Here is a 23,161-nt window from a genome sequence, read left to right as displayed (position 1 = left end):
GCCTGAGGGGCCACGTCTGGGCTGGGGGCGGTAAGCGCTAGCCCCCACAGTGACGCACGAACCCCGCGCGGCCTTCCCGGGGCGGAGGCCGGGCCCCGTGCCTTCCTGCAGAGTCTCTGGCCGCAGCCTGGCAGGGCCCGGGAGCCCTTAGCAGGGGCTGCCATCTGTGTCCAAACCCGTCCCAGGAGCCGCGGGTGTGCCAAGGCCCTGCCCTGACCTGGGACAAGAGAGGGGAACTGAGACCCAGAACAGGGAGGTCGCCCGCCGCCAGACACGTGGCTGAGGACCCAGGAAGTCCAGCCTTTGTGCGGGCCGCTGGGCACGGAGGACTCAGGCCTCTGAGGGGCTGGGATCACAGGACCCCGAGCCAGGTCAGCCTGTACGTGGCCACTTTCCAGACAGCTCCATCCCAGGAGGAGGGTCCTGGGGCCTCCCACCCTGGGGGAGAGCCCTCTGGAGACGAATGGGATCACGTGCTAGCTCACAGCCCCCAGGCGGTGTCTTCTGGCTCCAGCCCTATCCTAGGCTGACCCAGGAGACTCGTTCAGCCAGCCGGCCCCCCGCTCCCCGAGCCTGGCCTTACGGCCGTGGAGACCTCACACATTAAGGCATCTGGTTCCCAAGCAGGGCAGCCAGGCCCCCTTCCCACGAACACGCTCCGGCCCCCCACCCCCGCCCCCACCGGCAGGACCTAATTCACACCCCAGCCCCTGCTGAGCGGGCAGTCACTCCGCGTCCCTGGTGGACCGTCCTGGCACAATGATGGCTGGGGGGACAGAGGCCGGCCTGGCCCTGCCTCAGCGGTCAAAGCGGCCAGCCTCCCCGAGGGTCGGCCCAGCCCCGCCAGGACGCCCCTCCCTCCTGCAGGAGGCTGCACTGGCCTGGCAGATGGACCGGCCTCTGGGTCCCTGACCTGGGGATCACCCCCGCCCCCGTGGCTCTGTCGGGCCCTGGAGGCAGAGAGAAGAGTCCAGAAGAGCCAGCAAGTCCCCAGGCGCCAGGCCCCCGGCCGTCGGGACGGGGAGAGCAGTCCCCAGGGGTCTGCCCCACTGCCTGGCCGAGGAGGCTCTCAGATGGGCAGGACACAGATGGAGTGCCCTGGGCACTGCGGGTTCCCGGCTGTGACCCTGGGGGGCAGGCCTGTGACCCAGGGGCTCCTCTGATGGAGGGAAGGAGGCTGGCGCTCTCGGGGACCCCGCCCCCAAGAAGGGGACAGAGACATCTGCCACAGCAGCGGGCACGTGGCCCCCGGCCATGGGGCCTGTGAGCGCGTCGGCCACGAGGACCGTGCATCGCTGACCCCTTTCAGCACCAGCTGGAGAGTCAGAGGGCCCAGTTTCCCTCGAAGGTCCCCAGGCGGTGCCACTCTCCCACAGGGCCTCACGCTCTTCATCACGCCGTCTGCTGTCCCCTCCAGCGTCCTCAGCTGCCCCGAGGCCCCCATCCCGCAGCTCCACACGGGCAGAGGCAGAAGCGGGGCTGGGGCAGGGGTCACCGCGGCCTGGGGCTGCGCCAAGCCGGCGGCCTGGCTCTGCTGGGGTGGCATCCCCAGGAACGTCCTGCCCCAGGGTCTCCGGCAGCTGTCTGTCTGCTTACGAGATGCTGCGGGGTGGGTGTGAGGAGGACAGCCAAGCCCTGCCCGCCTGCCACTACACCCGCACGTGATCACACACACACACCTCCCAGACGACACGGCGTGACGTAGCCCTGCGGTCTATATTTAGAGCTGAACTTTAAGTCAAATATCAAAGAGTTCTGGAGCGGAATTCTCGATGGGCTCGGAGCACCAGCCAGGCTGCTGTCACCCGCCTCACCTTGCGGAGGGCGGGGAGCCGTGCCCCAGACTGTCAGAGAAGGCACAGGCTGTCCTTTACCTGGGAGGCCCTCAGGCCAGAGGGGCCCCTCCTGGTCACCGAGACCCCTGTTTCCCAGAGCGTGGCGGGCTTAGAATGATGCAGGACAGGGGCCTGGAGCAGCAGCAGTGGCCGCAGGGACTGAGGGCCAGCCGTGCGCGTGGACCCTCCTCACGACAGCCCAAGGCCCCAGCGCCAGCTGAGACCTGAGGGAGCGCTTTCAACAGCCGCTGTTTTCTGCACAAACAAGTGAGTCCCCTGGTTCCCGACACATTTCAGTCTGAAGGTTCCTGCTTCCAAGGAGACAGTCAGAGGAGGTGTCCCCTAAGGCCAAGGGCCTTGGACCAGGATGCATTCTTCCAGGCTCCAGGCCCAGCAAGGACTCCAGCCTGGGACTGTGGGGGACGCCTGAGTGGGCCTTCTTGGGAGGAGACCCTCCTCTAGAGCAGAGCGTATGAGTCAGAATCGGGAGTCTCCACGCTGAGTCCCTCCATCAGATGCATTTCTCTTCCCGGTGGAGAGGACAGGGAGCCCAGACCTCAGCTGTCCCACCCACAGCTCAGTGGAAGGTGGGAAGGGGCTCGGTGGGGGGGCCCTGCACCATCTCCAAGGCAGCCCTGCCGAGACCCCCGTCTCACAGCAGGGCAGATGGGCTGGCGCTTCAGAGATGTCATTCCCTCAGCCCAGGAAAAGCGAGCAGAGGGAAACCGCCCGATGCCCAGCGCCTGTGGGCCTCAGCTCTGCAGATGGCGGGGGAAGCTCCAGGATGACACCCAACCTCCCAGTGACTTTCGCCCTGGACTCAGAAGGACGCCGGGTAAGTAAGATCAGTCCCGCCACCTGTCAGGGCCGTTGGGCAGCCCCCAGCTCTGAGATCAAAGCCGGTGCTCAAACACCACCTTGACCGCCTCAGCCCAGCGCCAGGGCGCTGTCCAGGGTCCCAGGCCTGCCTGCCTGCTGCCCTGAAATAGCAAGGACTCCTGGGTGGTTCCCCCATCTGCACCCGCAGCAGACATCGCTAATCCATCTCCTTCAGGGCCCAGAAGACGCCAGAACCCCTCCTGCGGGGCATCTGAAACCAGACTGCCGACCGCAGGGGACAAATGAGCACCACGCTGGACACTCACTGCCCACCGTGGCTTCCTGTCCACCCCTTCCTCTCCCTCACCCCTTGCCCTGTGGCGTGTACGTGTGTGAGTCGTGCTACAACAAAAGCCCAAGTCGCTGTGTCCTCCCGTGGCATGGCCCTGCGTCCCCCCAGTCAACACAGGCAGGCTGGCCGTCGGTCAACCCAGCGGTGACAGTCAAGATTGCACTGGCCACATGGTCACTGCCTGCGCTTGGAACAGCCCACAGAGGCGTCCGCTTCTGTCCACTCGAGCACACGCCAGCCACAGCGTTTCTGATGACCTGGAGTGGAAAGTCTGAAGTCCTGATTCCAGGCCTCCCAGGCTAGTCGGTGACGGTGTGAGTCTCCTGAGGGGCTCGTTCCTGTAGGTCGCCTGGAGGGGGAACGGGCACTTGAAGAGGTCTCCTTAGGCTGAGATCACTCTCCTTTCAAAGGCCATTTTAGGACCTTCCTTCCAGCAGCTCCGGGAGGATTCCGGCGTCCTCCTAGGGCTGGGACCTCGGGAGACCACGTGCAGAAGCGTCCACTCCTGGAATCAGGAAGCACCCACATCCCTGACTCGCCCCAGGCTGGCCGGACTCCGAAGTGCCAGGTCCTGTGCCGGCCTGGGGGATGCAGCCTCGCGTGGGGCCCCTCGGGCGTTCAGAGGGGCCATGAGATCACACGGACGCACCTCGCGTGGGGCCCCTCGGGCGTTCAGAGGGGCCATGAAGCCGAGCCTGTGGTTCCTGCCGCTGCGTGTGGTGGCCCGCCGGCGGGAGCTCTGGGGAGGCCCTGCCCAGCAGCAGCGGGCCCTGTGGGCATCCTCACGGCGCTGGCACCCAGATCGGCTCTGAGACCAGCGGGCCACGTGCTCGGTATGTACGCCCTGTGGCTCCGTCCCTCCTCGGGAGAAAGGGGCCATGAGAGCGCCTCGTGGTGGGGGCGCCTCGTGACGGGAGCAGCAGCCGTGAATGAGTCACTCGAGGAAGCCGCCAGGACCCACGCCTGGGGTGCAGTGAACTGCCCGGGGGGTCCGAGCGTGGAGGGCACGCGCCCAGCGATGGGCTCGGCCCCGCGGTCCCTGGTGGTGTCCGGTCCTCACACCTGGGTGGGCGCCTGCGGCTCGTTCACCGTTCGAGGCCGCACGGGCAGTGGGGGCCACAGACGGGTCCCAGCGCCAGGCGGTGGCCCCAGACTGCTGCGTCCCGGCCCCGCTCCAGCCGCATCCTGCCCCCGGAGCGCACGGTCAGGCACCTGCAGGTCAAGCCCGCAGGAGAGCGGACAGACTGGACACACGAGAGCCAGCCCAGGCCCTTGGGAGTGCCAGCGCGCTGAGTTCCTGTAGCCTGCTCAGCACGGCGGTGGGTCCCGTCACCAAATGCCGCTGTGTGAACAGGATGAACACGACTTAAATTCAGATGAGGGCCCCTTTCTGAAAGGCACGCAGAAGCGCGGAGGCACCAAAGTTCAGGATGAGCACAGTCTGGAACCACGAGTCCACCTCCGGCTCTGGGGCGAGAGGGACGTGCCCGCCAGCGGTGCGCTCTGTTCCCGGCATCGCTGACGCGCCACGGGCCGCAAGCACGCAGGGGTGGCCTTTGGTATCGGGCCAGCTGCACGGGCGGGACCTTCACACCCCAGACCCCTTGGCCAGGAGTCTCTCTAACATCTGGAGAGAGCAGAGAGGCACTCTGCCTGGGTGGGGGTGGGGGGTGAGCCTGCATCTGGCAGAAAGAGTGAGACCCGCTCCGGTCGGGAACGGACTCTGCGTGCTTCCATTTCGGAGACAATTTAAGACGGGATGGGCACTGCTGTTTCATGCCAATGAATTTACATTTGAAAACTCTTCTCGGGGTCAATTTGATTTCTATAAAGGAGGTCACTTTCGCCAGAAGCCTCCACGCGGGGGTGACGGCGCTGTGTCATCTCATTCCCAGAAAGACAATGAATTCAGAGAAGACGGCCGGCTCCCGGCCGAATCTCAGGCCTGCGTCAAGCACCTGCCGTCTGACAGGCGCCCCAGGGGCTGGATGGGGGGCCAGAGCTGAGGGCAGTGGTGGGCAGTGGGGGAGAGGCCCCGCCCTCCCTGCTGCCGCGCCCCCGGACAGCCTGCGTCAGCCAGGGGCTGTAGCGCCCTGGGGCCTGGCATGGGCCCCTGGCGCTTCACACACAGAGCAGCCCAGAGGCTGGGGCCCGGCCTGCTGAGCCCAGCAGGATCCCAGGGGGTCCACAGCCCTGTCTTGAAGGCCTGGTCTGGGTCTAGGCTAGCCCGCAGCAGCTGACCCCAGACTCGCGGCTGGGACCACCCAGCCGACCCACAGACCCCCGCCTGCCGTGTTGAGCCCCTGAACTGTCGGCCTGGCACCCAGCACTCCAGGGCAGCAGCTAGCTGAAGCAGACCCTTAGTTTTGGAAGTAGGCTGGCTGAGATGCCAAGTCAAGCTGACCTGAAGAAGGGGCAGGTCACCCCCAAGTTACCGTCTGTGATGGGAGGCGGGGGCAGGGGCCAGAGAGAGTGGGGAGACGCGTGGCATCTCAGATCGTCTCTGGAGACGCGGCTGAAATCCCCAGCGTCTTCCTCGTTACTCTCACTTGTGAGCAAGGAAGTGAGCATCCTCCCCAGGGATCTCCACCCCAGGAGCGCTGACCTGGTACATTTGGGGAACCCACTGGGGGCCGCTCTTGCCACCTCCTCAGCTTGGAAGCTGCCCCACCCGGCGGCAGCACCAGGGCCCACGTCGTCCCCTGGGACAGACTTCAGGGTCCCCACCCCCATCCAAGGACGTCAGAGGATCCAGCAGGGAGTGCATACAGAGGGTGGACACGGCAGGACATGAGGGTGCCTGCTTCAGCCCTGGACGAGCAGACAGCCTTATCCTGCTCCCGTTTCTGTCGTGGATGAGACGTCAGATGTCAGGCAAGTTAGTTCATATCGACTTTCTCAATTGTCCCCACCCAGAAGACGGGATGGAGGACATTATCCGCTGTGGGGCAGCGACTTTCAACCTTGCACGTGCATCAGATCCCCTTGGGGAAAGATGGGGGAACCGGGTCCTACTGGGAGTCTCCAATTCAGGGGGTCTGGATGGCCCAGAGCCTGCATTTCTGACTGGCTCCCGGGCAAGGCGGAAACCCCACTCTGAGGACCACCGCCTAGACAGGGTCGTGAAGGTTCAAGGAGCTGATACCGTGAATGGTAGACGGACCTGGCCGGTGACACAGAGCCTCCAAAGGACAGTCGCTGCCACCTCCACTGGAGCCACTGAGGCAAAGTCTGCAGGCCACCCAGGTGCAGCTGAGTGATCGGTGTCAGGTTCAAGGTCCCCTCTGCCCCTCTCGTCACAGCTCCCGTCCAGGACTGACATCTCAGTGTTTGGAATGTCACAGGTGCATCTTGAAAGGAAAGGCCTGGGATGGGGGGTGGTCCCCACACCCAAGAGCTCCCTGGACAGGTCCAAACCATGGGGCCAGCATTTCCGAGGGGACAGCTCAGGGATCCCTCCATCCAGAATGTCGAGGGGTCTCCAGTGGGGCACCGCCACCTCCCCCATGGCAGAGGAGGGGGGCCCAACCCAAAGTGCAAGGAGCGCAGGAGGCGAGGTGGCTCCCAGGCTGCAAGGGGCTTGGCTGGAGGACTTGCTGCCTTTTCATTTGAAAATAGAGATACCATCAGACGTTTTGATCATTTCTATTTTTGTTTCTACGCCTCAATTTTGGCAGTTCTCTCCCGGGAGCTGGGGGGTGGGGGGAGAAACACATTTTTCTCTACCATTTTTAATCTTCTTTTATTTATCAAACTTAGCTCCTCTTTTGGTGGATTAAAACAGACTTGGACAGAGTCTGGAAAAACAAACTCTTCGGAGACAAGACGAGGGTTGAGTCTGGCCAACTGGCTGCTCGCAGCCCTCTGGGAGCTTCGTGTGCGTGGGGGTGGGCCCCCTTCCTCTGCCATGGGGGGCGTGGGGTGGTGCCCCACTGGAGACCCCTCGGCATTCTGGATGCAGGGATCCCTGAGCTGTCCCCTAGGAGATGCTGGCGCCGTGGTTTGGACCCGTCCAGGGAGCTCTTGGGTGTGAGGCCACCCCATCCTAGGACTTCCCTGGAGCTGCGGTGGGAACTGCGGCTACAGGCACCCTCCTCCTCCCCACGAGCCCCGGGGCCTTCCTGGGAGCCTCCATGACCATGGCTCCTGGAACCAACCAGCCTGACCCCAGCACTGCGGGGGCGTCTTTCCAGAACCACAGACGCCTCTGCTTGGAGGACGGGCGTGTTGTTCTCTGGGCACCAGGGGATATGCGTGGCTCGGGTGGCCCTCTGACCCTCCGGCTCCTTGGGGAAACAGAACTAGAGTGCGAGACCCCCTTCCCCATCCCAGGCTTGCAGGGAGCCCCGATGGGCGGCGTCAGGGAGACAGAGGACCCCACCGAGGTGGTCCTTCCTCTGAGAGCTTGAGGGCGGGCGGTGGGCTCTCAGGGTCTCCAGGGACCGTCCACATGCAGGACAAGGGTTTATGGGTGAACCCAGACTCTGCTGGCACATCGGGCTCAAGTCCCCGCGGCCCGGGACAGGTGAGCCCAGAACGAGGAGAGAAAACCCAAGGACCGGCCCTGGGATGTTCAGGCCGTGGTGCACCCCCATGGGGTTGCAGAGAAGGGGCGGGAGTGCAGCCGCGGGAACACAGCGTCTCTCTGCAGCTGGGAGGGTCTGGCGTGTGTTTACACGATTAACACGCCCTTCCCACAGGCCCACACTAGCGTCCCGCGCAGAGCTTCCACGAACACTGCCTCCTCAACGTCACCGCGACGGAGGTCTATGGCGTCCCTGGGAAGTCCTCCAGGACAGCGGGCAGAGGGTCCGCAGCCCTGATAGGACCCCCATCTGCAGGACAGGGGCTCCCACTGGCCCCCAGGGTGAAGCATGGAGGCCACCAGGCCCAGACCAAGAGTTCCGGCCAAAGCTGGGGGCCTGGAGGCGCTCGGGAATCCTGGAGCCCCCGGAGGCTCTTCCTGCGGGACCGCCGACCCCTGCCCCTGGATCCTGGCCTGGCAGGTGAGACCACTGCACGCCGGTCGGCCTCTGGCGCACCGGGGTTTGGGGCTGAGTGGTCTCAGAACTCTCTGTGCCAACGTCTCAGGACCCCAGGTGGCTCACGCAGGCCAGACCACTGCTGTCAGATTCCCCCTCGGGTGGGCCACCTGGCCAGGGCCAGTCCCGCCCCCCTTTAAGTGCCAGGGGCTGCGACGAGCCTGGCCTGGCTGCTAAGGCGCCAGTCCCCGCGGTGATACTCGGCCCCACTTCCCTGCAGTTCGGGGTCTGCTGGAGTCTTGGGGGCCACTCCAACCTCTCGGGGGGGGGTGTCGCGTGGGCCCGCAGATGCCAGCTGGAAGGGAGCCGCCCTCCTGGCCAGGGCCCACCTGACAGATGCCCGAGGGCCACGTCTGAGTAAACCCAGCCCGCCTCAGACCCCGCAGTCAGGGCCCAGCCAGGACAGTGCAGGATCAGCCCAGGAAGGGGAGAGCGGGGCCCGCCGACGATGAGAAGGGCGGGGAGGCCTGCAGGCTGCCCCCCTGGGCCACTCCTGGTTCACAGCGAAGCTTCTGCGCCCTGTCCAGACAGCTCCTGGCCACAGGGCAGGGCCGGGCAGGTCAGCGAGCACCAGGCAGGCAGGCAGGCTCTCCTCGGACGTAAGACCCCTCCGCCCGCTCTCCTGGGTGACATTTCCTCCAGAGGAACCGGAAAGGTCACCTCCTGTCCACTCAGGCCGGCTTCCCGGGCAGGATTGCATTTTATGATCCGTTTATGAACATTTAGTCTTTACGTTCCACAAATGTTATTGCACAGAATGACTGGGGCCCGACCTCCCGCCCTGGGGAGGGTGAGTGTCTTGACTGATGGGTGTTGGGTAACGAGAGTTCACGACGCTCAGACCTCACAGCTGCAGAGCCAGAGGAGGAACGAAAGGCAGGGAGCCGCGACCCCGACGCTTCCCTGGAAGGAGGTGCAGGTGCCTGGCCTGGGCCTGGAGGCAGAGCCGCTCCCCCGAGGCTCGCCGGGGTGGGTGGGGTCTGTGATGGGCCGGGACGCCCCCCAGGCAGGAAGTTCCAATGCAGGAGACGGGGTGACTCCCGGGCGCCCCTCAAAGCAGGACAGAGACGTGCCGGCCACACAGGGCTCCCCGCACCGAGGAGGCTGGGCTGCAGCTGGTCCTGTCCCCCGCCTGGGGGTGGGCTGTAGGCGCCTGGGCCTCCTGGAGGCTGGGTGGCCACCCCTGGCCCAAGGCCCACCTGGGACTCCGCCCTGCATCCGGCCCTTGCACACGGCTTCATGTGATTGGGGGGCTCTCCTTTCCTGGGAGGGAGGGACTAGGGGAAGGCATGGCCACCTTCCCGAGATCATGACTGGGCATCACCCTTGTGTCCTTCGAGGTCCTTCCCCTCCCGAGGCTGCCCTGACCCACTCGGGACCACCCTCACTCACCTCCACACCCTGAGGCTGGGGTCCTGCTGAGGCCCTGGCAGTGGGGCTGCTGGGAAAGCTGCAGCCCCCCAGTTGACTCACGAGGACCCCTACACCCTGGAGGATGGGAAGTGGGGCCACACCACTGACCCCTGTCACATGGGGCTGATGGTAACACCGGACGGGTCAGCTTTGTTTGAAAGTAACAGATGTCACCTTCCAGCCAAAACGCGCCTCCATCACCTCCCAACAGCCAGAAAGGGTGGTGCTGTCCGAGGAAGCAGCAGAGACGTCGGCCTGTCTTGATGGGCTGAGTTATGTCCCCTGGGAGAGATCGAGTCCTGACCCTCGGAAGCCCCTGGTGCCCAAATGTCTTCATCTGGAAACAGGGCGGCTGCAGACCCGGCTGGTGAAGATGAAGCCTTCCTAGAGCAGGGAGGGGCCCGATCCAATGAGACTGGGTCCTCGTAAGAGGAGAGACAAGAGACGGAGATCTCCCTGCGAGTTCGGAGGCAGAGCCCGGAATGACGCGATGGGGGCCAAGGCGCCCCGTAAGCTGGCAGAGATCAGACTCGCCACCTCTCAGGCCTCCAGCCTCTTCTCTGAGCGCGAGGCGGTAAAGCCCGCTGTCTGAAGCCAGCAGTCAGCGGCGCTCTGTCACAGGGGCCCCGGGAAGCCACACGGACGGCTGCAGACAGTGGAGCCAGGCAGGACGCCCGGGCAGCCTGAACAAGTGGGCTGAGCCGGAGGCGCTCAAGAGCCCGTGGACACACGCCTCCTGGGGCCGGGGCCCCGCCGGGTCACTCGGGTTGCAGGGAGTGGCCTCCAGCCACAAAGGAGCTGCCTGCCTGCCTGACTGCCCGCCAGTCCCCAGGCTGGGAGCAGAGCCCCACCTGGAGGGGCTGCGAGTCTGGGGCCAAGACGCGGGGAGCTGAACGCCAACACAGGCTGCCTGCAGGGACCCCCAGCACCTTCACACGGCCGGCAGGTGAGTGTGGCCACATGCACAGTCTGCCCGAGGCTTTGCATCTGGCTCAGAGGCCGGGCCGGGTCACGCAGGGGGTGTCCTCCTAAGAGAGCGGCCCCCGAGGCCCCCGGTTCCGCATCTCCCGGCCAGAAAAGCACCAAGACCTCATCACCATTCCGGGTTCCCGCACACACGCCCACAGACCTCGGGGGGATGGACCCGCGGGTCCCTGCGTGCGCGGGGACGGGGTCCACAGCCCTGTGCACCCGCTCCAGGAGGCTCCGGGGGGAGCGCCTGCGGGGGGCCCACACACAGGGGCCTGACCGCGGCCCCGCGTCTCCCCGCACGAGGGTCCTCGGACCAGCGCCTCAGCCTGGGTCCCACCTCTCCGTGGGAGACGCTCTCAGCACCGGAGCGTCGCACCCACCGGTAAACCACCACCAGGCCCGACACGACCTGCCGGCTTCTGATAAACGGCTGCTTCTATCATCGGCGGTGAAAAACGGGCCGCAAGGCAAACACAGAACAAACCCGGACCCTGGGAGCCACAGATGTCCACCCAGGCGTCGGGGAGAAGCCGAGCCGGGGCCGCGTGTTCGTGCACGTTAGTGACTAAATTCTGAACAGCACCGTCTCATAGAGAAGGAATGGCTGGCGAATTACAAGATCCTCACAGTCCGGTAACTTGAGGGAGAAGGGCAAGCAAGCACACGGAGGCTTAGACTCGCGGAAAGAGCAAGGGGCGTGCTTGAGGCCACACGGGGGCCGCAGGCGGGCGCGCTGCTGGGGGTCGGGCAGCGGCCGCCTCCCCGGCCCCTCCTGGGGTCCCCGGCTTTCCCGCTGTGAGCACCCGTCTTCCGGGGCACCTGGTCCATCCCGGCGGCGGCCCCGCCAGCTTCAGCCTGTCCGCCCCCTCCACGTCCGCCTGCAGTCCTCGGTTCCAGAACAGGCTTGTCCAGCCAGGACGCCTGTAGTCTCCCAGGCCCAGACCCAGTGCTGGGTGGGGAGGCCCTGGCCTGGGTCCCGCTGAGGGGCTCGCTGGGGCCCCGAGGGAGCCGCCAGAGGGGGCGAGACACGGGCAGTCCACCTGCCTCTGGACCCGACGCCCCTCCCCGTGCCGGCCGCCAATGGCCCTCTGCTGTTTAAGCCAGGCTGTGTCAAGCTCTCGCGTCACCTCTGACCGGGAGCGTCTCGGCTACTAAGACCCCCTAGGCAGCCCTGAGCGGGGCTGGGATGAGATGTCACCGGCTCCCCTGTCCAGGGCCCTCTTCTCCCCTCGCCAGGCACCGCCAGCTGCCCTGACTGTCCCCTCTGCCTCCCCGCGGGCCCCACGCCACGTCCCACCCCCACGGCCCGATCGCCAGCAGCCCCGGGAGCCTTCAGAGGCTGAATCCGACTGCCTTCCTCTGGAGGCTCCACTGCACGTGGATCGAAACCAAGGCCATGTCCGCCCCCAGGACTGCCTGTCTGCACCCTGGCTGCACTGGGCAGGGGCCCCCGCCCCCCCGGGACGCCTGCCCGGGGACCCTGAGGGCCCCTGCCCCACGCGCTGTGTGCGTGTGTGCGGGGACCCGGGGCTTGGCTTGAGGCCTTTGCGTTTTTCTGTCCTGAAGATGCAGGACCTGCGGCCTTGGAGGCCGTCTCTCTCAGCAACCTCACTCCTGGACAGGATGAGTGTCCCCGTGGAAGACCTGCTTCCTGCCATCCACCCTTCAGCAAAGTGCCGCCTCCGGGGCACGGGCCTCCCCGAGCACCCACCCTGCAGCCTCCGCACCACCGTCAAGCTCCTGTCGTGATTCTCTGAAGGGACCGCCCAGGGTGGGACGGACCTGCTACGTGCTTGTTTATCTGCTTCTGGCTTCTCCTCCAGGGACCGGGGCCTCGGGTGGCCAGGCTACGGGTGAAGGAGCCGAGGCTTTGCAGAAGTGCTGGCACCACCCGGGGTCTCGGGCAGCCCTGCCCGCGTCACAGAGGCAGAGACGGCGAGACCAGACCCCGCCGGCCCAGCAGTTGGCAGAGACCCATACGCTGTGCCCCGAACAGCCGTTAACCTCCATTCCTCATCGCTTCCTAACGCGCTCACATCCTTCCTAAACGCCATCCCAGCTCGGAACAGAAAGGCGGGAGGTGGGGAAGCAAAGCTGCAATGACAGACGACACCCTCTCGACGCAGCGCCGTCTTTAGGAAAAGTCCACACGATGATTCTGTTTCAGACCAGGTGCCCAAAGGGAGATCACACAGCTTTTCTTTCCGGGGATGTGGTAACCGCCACTTCGGAGGAGGCCGCCTGCCAGGCCCGTCCCGCGGGGCCCGGCCGCGCAGTCTACCCCAGAGTCCGTGTCCTATTACAGTGCCTTCTGTGCCTCTGATTACCTGGCAAATAAACCAATTTGGGGGCCCACCGGGGTCTTTCTGGCCGCCTCTCCAGGGCCCTGCCTTCATTACCACAGAGCCAGCATCTGCCGTGAGACACAGAAATGTCATTATGCGGCAAGAAAGCAGGGCCTGAACGCAGCAATTACCCGGCAGGTCACGGAGGGCCCCGGGGACTCCGCTTGGTGGAATCCAGCCCGGCCTGATCAGAGCTGCTCCAGGACGCTCCACACCCGAGGCACCGCGTCTGACTCGTTACCGAAAGTGAACGTGACCCCCTCCAAAATGTGTATCTATTCATGCCTGAGCACAGACATCTACTGCACACGTTACAGAACACACCCTGAGAAGAGAAAGGAGATGAACACGAGGGGGCTTTCCCTCTGGGCCCCGGGGCTCATCTCCGCGGCCCCAGAGGCCGCCCTGAAAACCCCAGCCAGGCTGTGCCGGCCACACACCTCCCCCGGTGCTTCACGCGATCTGGGCCCTTTGTCGCGGTTCTAATCCTTCAATGATGTGAAACCCACTCCTGGTGGGTGCTCAGTGCCTCAGTCGTGTCTGACTCTTCGCAACCCCAGGGACTGAAGCTCGCCAGGCTCCTCTGTCCATGGGATTCTCCAGGCAAGGACACTGGAGTGGGTTGCCATGCCCGCCTCCAGGGGATCTTCCCGACCCAGGGATGGAACTCGGGTCTCCTGCATCGCAGACAGAGTCTTTACTGCCGAGCCACCGGGAAGCCCAGCTCCCTGCTAATACAAAAGCAGGCCACGGGCAGGATGGCCAGGCAGTGGGTGACAATGACCTGTGAGCCACCTAGAAACCACGGGGCATCCACAGAGACCCCCACCATGCCCGTCCCGACTCCCCAGCCCCCCTCCCGGCCTTCTCGGGACCAGCAAGCCCGGGGTCTGCTCCCGGATCCCCCGGCCACGTTCACGCAGGCAGGCAGCAGCCACTGAGGACAGGATGCTGTTGACAAGGAAAGCCCAGGCTAACGGCTCCTCGGGCGGCGTCTGAAATGTCACATATTGAGAACCAGGTTGGAGTCCGGGTTCCTCCTGGGCAGGGTCGGGCGCGGCATGCCGGGCCACGGACCCCTGAGGACGCGTCTCGTCGGCGCCCGGGGGCCCGTGTCTGCTCGTCACCGGGGGTCTCTGGGCTCATACACCGTCAGCACCGCAAAGGCAGCTGCTGGGGGGGCTGCAAGTCCCGACCTGGGCTTGCCGGCGAGCAAAGGAGACCCCTCGCTTCCTGGCTCGAGGGAGTGTAAGCCCTAGGAAGGACACGTCTCCTGCGTGTGTCCTGCAAAGCCTGGGCTGCCCGCCAGCCCTGAGCCGGGGTGAGGTGGGAGGAGTCCAGGCCCCGGTGTGTGTGCGCGTGTGTGCACGTGTGGGCATGGAGGGGGTGCAGGCGATGCTCAGACCCAGTCCCTCACCCACACACAGATGCGGTCTCTCCCCGGTTCCCCAGAAGAAAACCACCAGATGCTGCAAAACCCTGCTGGTCCGTCGTCAGCCTCACGGGTGGAGCAGAGAGCCACGGGCCGCCCGCCCCACAGGGGTCGTGCACGGGGGTGCGTGTGCCAGGACTCAGCGCACACTCACACGTGATCCAGTCCGAGCAGCCTTTGCACACGTGTGTCTCTGCTACGCGTGTGTGACGTACACACAGCCACACAGCTCTGAGTTCAGATGGTCCACCCCCACACAAGGTGGGGCTTCCCTGATAGCTCAGCTGGGAAAGACTCCGCCTGCAATGCAGGAGACCCCGGTTCGACTCCTGGGTCGGACAGATTCCCTGGAGAAGGGAAAGGCTACGCACTCCAGTATTCTGGCCTGGAGAATTCCATGGACTGTATAGTCCATGGGGTTGCAAAGAGTCGGATAAGACAGCGACTTTCACTGTCACACAAAAGTGGCCCAGGCTCTTTGCTCCCTCTCTGCATGCACAGGGCTCATGAATATTTATCTACACACATACGCGTGCATGGGTTAGATAATTTAAACTACCTGTGTGTGTAGAAGACACGCTCTTCTGAGTCACGGGCATGTCCAGTGGGATGGTCACCATCACACGACCCTGTAGAAACGTCCTGTCTTCTCAGGAGCCGCCGCTGTGCACGTTCACACACACAACCAGGACCAGAATGTCCCACGACAAAGGCTCGATTCCTGCCCTTGCGTCCGCTCCACCAGGCTGGGAGCCTGGCCAGGGTGTCTTCGGGGAGTGCCCCGCCAGGAACACGGGCCCGGGGGGGGGAGCCCCGCACCCAGCAGACAGAGCCGGGGAGAGGCCTCCCGGGTGGGGTACACGTGGATGGCAGGACCTGAGCAGCATCTCCGCCTGCCCCCACCTCCCTGGCAGGTGGACAAACAGCATCGCCTTCTCCAGGGTCTGAGCACTTCCTTCTAGATGGGTGGCCCCAAGGTTTTCAGGCGCAGGGACTGTCTCACGGAAGATGGCTTCTCCAGGGACAGATGGGGACGACTCCGGCAGGAATGGAGCGCTTCACTCGCCTGCCCGCTGCCCGCCCCCTGCTCAGCAGCTCAGTTCCTGACAGTCCACGACGCGGGGGTGGGGGCCCCGCTCAAGACACACGGGGCGACCACACTTCCTTCCCAGCGGCCCGTGTGGAGCTGTGCCCCTGGAGTCATTCTGGAGACAGAAGTGTGAGCGGGACACCACGCACTCTGCCCGCCCGCCCCACTCTGCCTTCCGACAGGCGGGGGGCCCTGTGACCCTCTCTGGGCGGGGCCGAGAGCCGAGACCCACTCAGGCCAGGCTGAGCCCAAGAGGGGCTGCCCACGACCCCAGCCTGTGGAGGCGCCTGTGGACTTCATGCTCTGCAGCCCACGCTCCTTGCGGGTAGAGGGCAGGCCCCGGCCCTCCCTGAACCGTGGGTGACACCTAATGCATCGTTGCTGACTCGGCCCCTGGGTCAGCGTTTAAACCTCCCCGACAGCCTCCTCCGGGAGGCCCCTTACGTCAGGGGCAGCAGCCAGGCCAACCGCGGAAGCCCCTGGGCTGAGCGGCACGGCAGGGAAGGGGTGGGCGGAGGGGCCGGGGCTCTTTGGAGCCGTGGGGGGGGCGGAGCCCCTGAGCTGCGGGCGGCACCCATGCACTCTCTCATATACACATGCGGTGTACACACGTGCCTGCCATCTGCACACACTCCACACACAAACATGCACATTCACGCACACGCAATGCTCTCAGATGCACACTCATGCGTGCACACAGGCACACACGCACACACGTGCACACACACTGGGGCGTCAGTTTTCCCCCACCATGGAGACTCCGGGGCCTCCAGGGGAATAGGAGCCATGTGCCCACGAGGGAGAAGGACGCTTTGTCAACTGGGGCCCCTGACAGCCCCCTAAACCCCAGTCCCCCAGGGGGACCAGGAGCACGGCTTCTCCCAGGAGCCCAGGAGGGCTGCCCACAAGCTGCATTCAGTCTGGAGAAACCAGCCCCCACAGGTGGCTTCCATCCCCCGCCCCGAGCACCGGCCACCGCATGCATGGCTGGCCCCTGTGCGAGGGCCCGGGGCCTGGCACATGGTCAGCCCCACCAGGGTGGATGCCAGGACCACCGCCAGACCCGACGTGGTGGGGGGGGGCCTTGTGGACGAGGCCCAGGGGGACCTGAGCATGCTTCTGGGGATCTGAGTCTCCTGACTGTGTGCAATGACCTACGCCTCTCCCTCACTCCGGAAAAAGAACGACTGAAACCTAATCATGCACAAAGCCTGTCCTCCCTGTCCCCTCCTCTGAGTCACCGCAGCCTCGGAGCCGTGACCCCTTCTGGGCTCCCCTTGGGCCCGGGGGGGAGGTGGCCGGGGTGATTCCGGGGTGGAGGCTGCCTGCTGCCCGCCGCAGCATCTGGATCAGGGCGCGCTGGGGATGTGAGCAGGGCAGGGGGCCCGACCTGGCCCGCACCCTCCCGACTTGCACGGTCTGCTGCCCCATCCCGAGCCACCCTCAGGTCTGCCTTCTGGAAGGTTCTGGGTTCCAAGGCCAGGTTGGCCGATCCTGCAGACAAGAGGAAGGAGGAAGGACAGGAGGGACGGCCTGGGGGCAGCTGGGAGTGGCACCCGCCTCTGCTCGGAGCCCAGGGGCACTGACCCCTGTTCTGGGTCCTGCGTGGCCTCTGGGATCCCGGGGTCTCCCCAGGAGAAGCTTCTGGGTGAGAGTGGCCCTGAAAGGATGGGGCAGGAAGGCTCACGGGGGCTCCCGGGCAGGAAGCCACAGCTCCCTGGCCACCCTGCATTCATTCATTCGCTCATTCATTCATTCATCCATCCATTCAGTCGTCACCCACTGGTGCAGACAGACATCTGTGTCCACGTAACACAAATGCGTTCGCTCATCTGCTCTTGTGTCCCAGGAGGAACTCGGCTGGAGGCTCTGAAACACCACCCTCTGGAAGGAGAGCTAAGAGGGCAGGTGGCCCGCACAGCCCAGCTTGGGGCCCAAGTCCCCCAAGACTGGACCCAGTCCCACGGGGGGGAGCGGAGACCCTGGGAGGGGCCTTCTGAGGCCTGAGTTCTCCAAACGCACACATCCGACTTCCACAAAATGAATAAATACCAAAGTTACGAGGGGCCTTCATCACGAGGGAGGCAATATTTAAAGGCAAAGAAATTGTTCCGCAAAGTCACAAGGACAACATCTCCCTTTCAGAGGCGCGTAGCCCATCTCGCAGCTGATGTCACTGTTAATTTTTTCTAATGACACATTCAAGAAACAAAGCAAAACAAAAGAACCATCAAGTCAGCGTTTAGAGCAACATATTTTGACAGCGTATTTTTAAACGAATCCCCTCTTCCAATGAAAGTGCCATCTTGCAATCTTTGAAAGTCTATTCAGTATCTACCAACATGATTATCTCATTCTTCCCACGATAAAAACTCCCAGATACATAATGACAGCACGATCAACATGCAAATGCATTCACGGGACACGGTCTCTTCCTGTGGGGACCAGGAAGGAGGAACAATGCGCGATGCCCCCGGGAGCTCCCACAGGCCGCCGCACAACGCAGGCTCGCAGAGGGTTAAGGGGAACGAGAGGCGCTGTGATGCCCGACCCGGTCCTCAGGGCCCAGGGCCGGGGCTCGGGGCTCAGGGCCCGGCACGCCACCCTCAGATGGGGCTGTGGGCATCGGCTCCCGGAAGGCTGGGCCACTGCACCTGTTCCCGCCCTTCTCACGGAGAGCTCTGGCGTCAGGCGTCCCTCCACCCGAGGGCCCTGCAGCGGGAGCTGCCCCAGGGTCCTGGGAGGCTGCAGGGACGCCCGCACGGGTGCACGCACAGCCGGTGTCTCTATCACCCGTGAACACCCGGGCAAGGCCCTCACAGCTGTGCCCTGTTGCCCACCTGCACCAGGAGCCGGTGGCACGGAGCCCTCCCACCCACCAGCCCCTGGAAGGCAGGTACAGGGGTCCCTGAAGACCTCCAAGGCCGGCAGCCAGGCCTGAGTTCCCCATGGCTCCCTCGGGGCCGCTTGGTGCCCTCACCCGACAGGGAGCCGAGGTTAGCCAGACGAAGCACCCTCAGAGGCCCCCAGGTGATGGCGTGGGCCCAGGGGGCAGGAAAGGCTCAAAGGACCCCGTGTCGTCAACCCAAGGATGGGGGACCCCACAAGCACCGTGAAGGAGAAAGGGCTGTGGTTCTCAAAGTCGGCATCCACCCCCAGGAGGGAAGCCCTGCTTCTGAGGCCAGGCTGCTGCAGAAACCCGGCGGGGGAGCCCCCAGCAGAGGGCCCCCCACCCCCCGGGGAGCGGCGTGGGATTCTAGCCGCTGAAAGGCCGTTTTCCATCTGTTGGGAGGCCCCGGGGTGCTTGCGGGTCACGGGACAAGCCTGCAGGCGGCAGCGGGTGGCCACGCCTCTGACCCAGGAGGCTGGACGCCAGGTCTCAGTCGCAGGTTCGCCCCGTGTGTGCATGTGTTGAGTGCAAACGTCAGGCTGGGTACCTGCTCAGCGTGTGTGCGTGGGCCGTATTTGTGCCCACACGGGTGTGCACCGTGTGCGTCCGTGTTGCCGGCACGAACATCCCTCCTGTCTCTGAGGGGCAGCTGTCACTGCGGCTGAATTCCGGCCAGGCGGGGAAGGGGGTCTTGCCACCTCCTGACTTCCGCTCTGCGTCCCCTGGCCCGCCCTCTTTTCTGAGCCCTGTCGCCATCCCCAGGCCCTGCCCTGTGGCTCTTGGGGGGCGTGCTGGTCCCAGTCTGTGCCCCGAGCCCCGCCCCACTCGCCCCTGCAGGGTGGCACCTGAGGAAGCCAGCGGCCCAGGGGGGTCCTCACAGGGTCAGGGTCAGCCCTCCCCAGCGAGGGAGACGGGGCGGGGTGGGGGGAGGCGGAGGTGTCAGGGCGCCCGGCAGGGCTCTGGTGAGTGGGCTGGACGGACAGATGGACCCGTGGGTGGACAGATGGACAAGTGGATGGAGGCCAATGGAAGGCAGCCTGTCCAGGGCCATACTCGAGAGGATGGACGTTCTGCTCTTTGGTCGCAGGACAGATGTGACAGCTGACCCTAGGCGCAGGAGGGACCTGCGTGTTCTGTGCTGTCCTAGCTCAGCCCACAGGCCGGGCGGCTTGAATAGCAGACCTGTCCTGGCTCAGGCTGGAAGCCCGGCAGCGTGTTGGCCGGCTGGCTCCTCCCGAGGTCGTGAGGGAGCATCTTTTCCAGGCCTTTCCCACACCGCCGGGGCTCACTGGCCATCTGCATATCCCCGCCAGCCTGTGCCTTCACCCACCCCGGGTGCAGGCCCATGGGGGCTCTGGGTGTCCCCGCCGCGCAGGGCTCTCGTGAGGACACCGGTCACCCAGCATCAGGCCTCTTGCCAAGTATGACCCCGTCCTGAGTTCTGGGGACATGACTCAAGCGCCTAAGGATGGTCAGCCATCTGCCGAGTGAGTTCTCAGTTACGCGGCCGGGCGGAGACGCTGCGCCCGACACCGCAGGGCCCGCAGAGCTTGGGTGAGTTTCTGATCTTTACAGAAAGTGAGCGTGGAGTCTGATTCCGGATGTGGGATTCTGGGGAGGAGAAGCGGTATCACACGTGAGCCAGACTTCACGGAGCTGCCGGCCACAAAGCGGGTGGCGGTCTGAGCAAATATGCCTGCATCATTAAAGATGATCCTGACCCACCAGATTGATTTTACATCAAGGCAGGGTCACGAGCCACAGTTTGACAAGTGCTGGGCTTAGCGGATCCGGGGGACGAGGGACTCCTGGGCCGTGGGGGAGGAGGGCCTGAATTTGGGGGGTTCTCCTAAAGTCTACCTGCCAAGATCCTGGGGTGGGAAGACTCTGGGTGCTGTGGGTGATACTGATGGTGGAGATGACACATGGAGAGACAGAGAGAGAGAGAGAGAGAGACGGGGAGACAGGGATACAGACACACAGACAAGGGAAGGCAGAGGGCCTGGGGAGACAGAAGGGTGCTCCTCAACCAAAGATTCAGCGCGAAGCCCACGCCCTGCATCTCCCCTGGATGGGCCAGGGCGGGGGCCGGGGCTGCACTCCTGAGCCCCCTGGGGTGCCTGAGGGCTGGGCTACGAGCCCACACGTGGGCATCATGGCCTCGCCAGGGTGAGTGCGTCCCCACCAGGGTCCACCGCGCGGCCTGGCCTGGGCCCCTGCGCTTTATCACCCTGTCGGACCACAGCCAGGCCAGCCTTCAGTGGGAGTCGATTCACTCACTGGTCACACCTCCCATCCATCCCACCGCAGCGCTGACGGGCTGATGGGTCTGACACGGGCCAGACCTGTCACGCGACCACCTCCCAGACACGGCTGCCCGGGCACTGGGCGGGAGACGGGCCTGAAGCCGCCCGTGCCCCCAGTGAAGGCGCAGAGACCTGCTCCCCGAGCCCGCCTCGAACCACCGGCGCAGAGACCCGTCCCCCACCTCGAACCACGGGCGCAGAGACCCACTGCCCGGAACCACAGGCTCTGAGCCCCGCCCCGAACCACGGGCTCTGACCCCCTGCCCCGAAGGAGCCCACCCGGCACTCTCGGCCAGAGTCGTGCTCCCACCGCGCTGACCCCGCAGCTTCGAAGACACACAGCCACGGCCGCTGCTGCGCCAGGACAGCTGGGCCCCAGGCTGGGGTCGGGTCGACCAGGCCGGGGAGTTCAGAGGAGCAACCCTCGAGCCAGGGGTCTCAGCTCTGGGGTGGCCTGCAGCCCCAGGGCTGAAGTCACCTGCCAGGCTGTCCAGTGCAGCCTCGCTCGCCCTCTGGGCAGACCTGCCGGCCCTAGGTCCTTCCTGCTGGCAAGGAAGCGCCACGTGTCCCCAGCCCTTTCGGCGTCCTGCCGTCTGAGCACCTGGGACTGCTCCTGCTCTCCCGAGGCAGGCCGGTTTTCCACCCCCAGAACAGGTTGGCCGCGAGCCGGCCCCAGGGGTCGCTGAAGGCCACTTCCGGCCTCACGAGGCCCCGTTTGCCCTGCTCTCACTACCACGCGGTCGCCTGGGGTGGCAGGCACCTGCCCCCGGACTCTGCCAGGTCACCCGCAGTGAGCGGACGCCTGGCGGGACAGACTTGGCCTCCAGGGCCTTCCTGCGCCCTGTCCGTCTCTGAGTCTCCGAGCAGCTCACCTTCACTGGGACTTGAAGGGGTGATGCTCCCAGGAAGATATGAGCCCACACGCCAGGCAGAGCTGGGCCCTCCTCTCCTCCAGGGCTCCCACTCACCCTGTGGCATCATCTCAGCAAATGGAAGAAGTGTGGCGTTTCATCAGCCTGAGCCTGTGCTAGAGCGGGAGACAGAAACCCAGACTGTGAGGGGAAGGAGCGGCCCCCGGGCCTGGGGCTGGATGGGGGCGGGGGCGGGGGGCCTGCACCACCATAAGACGGGCAGGAGGGACGGATGGGCCTTGCCTTCAGAGCCCCCGTCAGCCCCATGTCAGCTCTGGGCTGCTCACCCCGCTCTTTCACGGAAAACAAGGTCTGCCTGCTGACACCACTGCTGGTCAGATGTCATCACTCCCCAGGGGAGGTGGCAGGAAGTGACCGGAGCCTGGGAGGACCTGGAGCAGCCCTGGCCCCTGCTCCCACCCGCTCCCAACCCCCTGAAGCCACCCGGCGCCGCCCGGAAGCCTGGACTCTGTTTCTGGGACGCAGCTTCCCTCCAGATTCCCCGGGCTTCCCTTGTGGCTCAGGGCAAAGATTCTGCCCACAACGCGGGAGACCTGAGTTCGATCCCTGGGTCAGGAAGATCCCCTGGAGAAGGAAATGGCAGCCCACTCCGGTGTTCTTGCCTGGAAAATCCTATGGACAAGAAGAGCCTGGCGGGCCATGGTCCACAGGGTCGCAAAGAGTCAGTCACGACTGAGCGACTTCACTTTCTTTTCCCTCCAGCTGGGTCCAGGGCCCTCTTCAGCCAAGCCTACGGCTCCTCTGGGCTCCAAGGAGAAACAGAGATGGCACAGACCATCTCCCAGTGGTGGGCGAGGAGGGTCTCAGACACCATCCCGAGGACACAGACACAGGCCGAGGCCACCAGGGACGAGTGCGATGCTTCATGATTAACCCAGTGCCGACCAGACAGCTCCAGGCGGGAGTTTTATCAGTACATCCTCGCAGCCCACTGCCCAGGCCTCAAGGCCAGGTGTCCACTGCCACGGGGCCACTCCGGATCCCCAGAACCCCACATCTGTAGAAACACCACTTATCAAAGACACCTAGAAACACAGCTTGGGAGTATCTTTGCTTTTATCCTCAGCTTAACGATGACTAACACCCGGGTGACTTCCTCCTGCTCTCTCCTTGTGGCTCCGGGAACAAACGGCAGCATCAGCTCCTGGAACAGGACAGGCAGTGGGTGATGGAGTCGGCGGGGACAAGCTCGGGGGTGTCTGCAGGCTGAACCCTGAGGGCCTGCAAGCCGTGATCTGGAACCTTCCGTCCCTCACTGTTTGATGCTGCAAATAAAACAAACCCAAATCGGGGGAAAGAGTTCCCGAGATGCACTCACATTATTTTGTAAAAGTGCCCAGATGTGCATTTAAGAGCAGCGTCCTGCTGGGTAAATAAAGCAGCGGACTGCATGCCAGCGAGAGGCAGTAATTGCTGAAACAGGCCAGAGGAAACCCACTCACAACCCTGTTTCCTTGCCCTGGATTCTGCTTTGCTACAGCCCAGATGGGAAGAATTCACCGGACAATTAATTTCCAGGGAAAATTCCATCCACACTCACGTTCCCCCCACAAACAGACTTCTCCGTCAGTACAGGATCCACAACCCCCACCGCCCTCACTGGGCTCTTCCAGGAGTTGGGGTGGGAGCCGGACACAGCGTGTAGATGGGGTCGTGACCTCTGGACACCCACCCTCTCTGCACTCTTCTGCACCCAGACCAGCCCAGCCCAGCCCGGCCATTGAGATCCGATG

General features: G+C 64.6%; 1 protein-coding gene across 1 annotated transcript in view; it reads right to left on the bottom strand.

Moving 5' to 3' along the window:
* Nucleotides 1–23,161, bottom strand: part of TAFA5 (TAFA chemokine like family member 5) — a 175,072-nt gene that overhangs the window by 126,733 nt on the left and 25,178 nt on the right. The window lies entirely within an intron of this gene.

The sequence above is a fragment of the Muntiacus reevesi genome, chromosome 1, assembly GCF_963930625.1.
Source record: "Muntiacus reevesi chromosome 1, mMunRee1.1, whole genome shotgun sequence".
NCBI classification, from domain to species: Eukaryota; Metazoa; Chordata; class Mammalia; order Artiodactyla; family Cervidae; genus Muntiacus; species Muntiacus reevesi.
The sequence above is the reverse complement of the archived record's forward strand: the minus strand, read 5'-3'. Positions and strand labels throughout refer to the sequence as shown.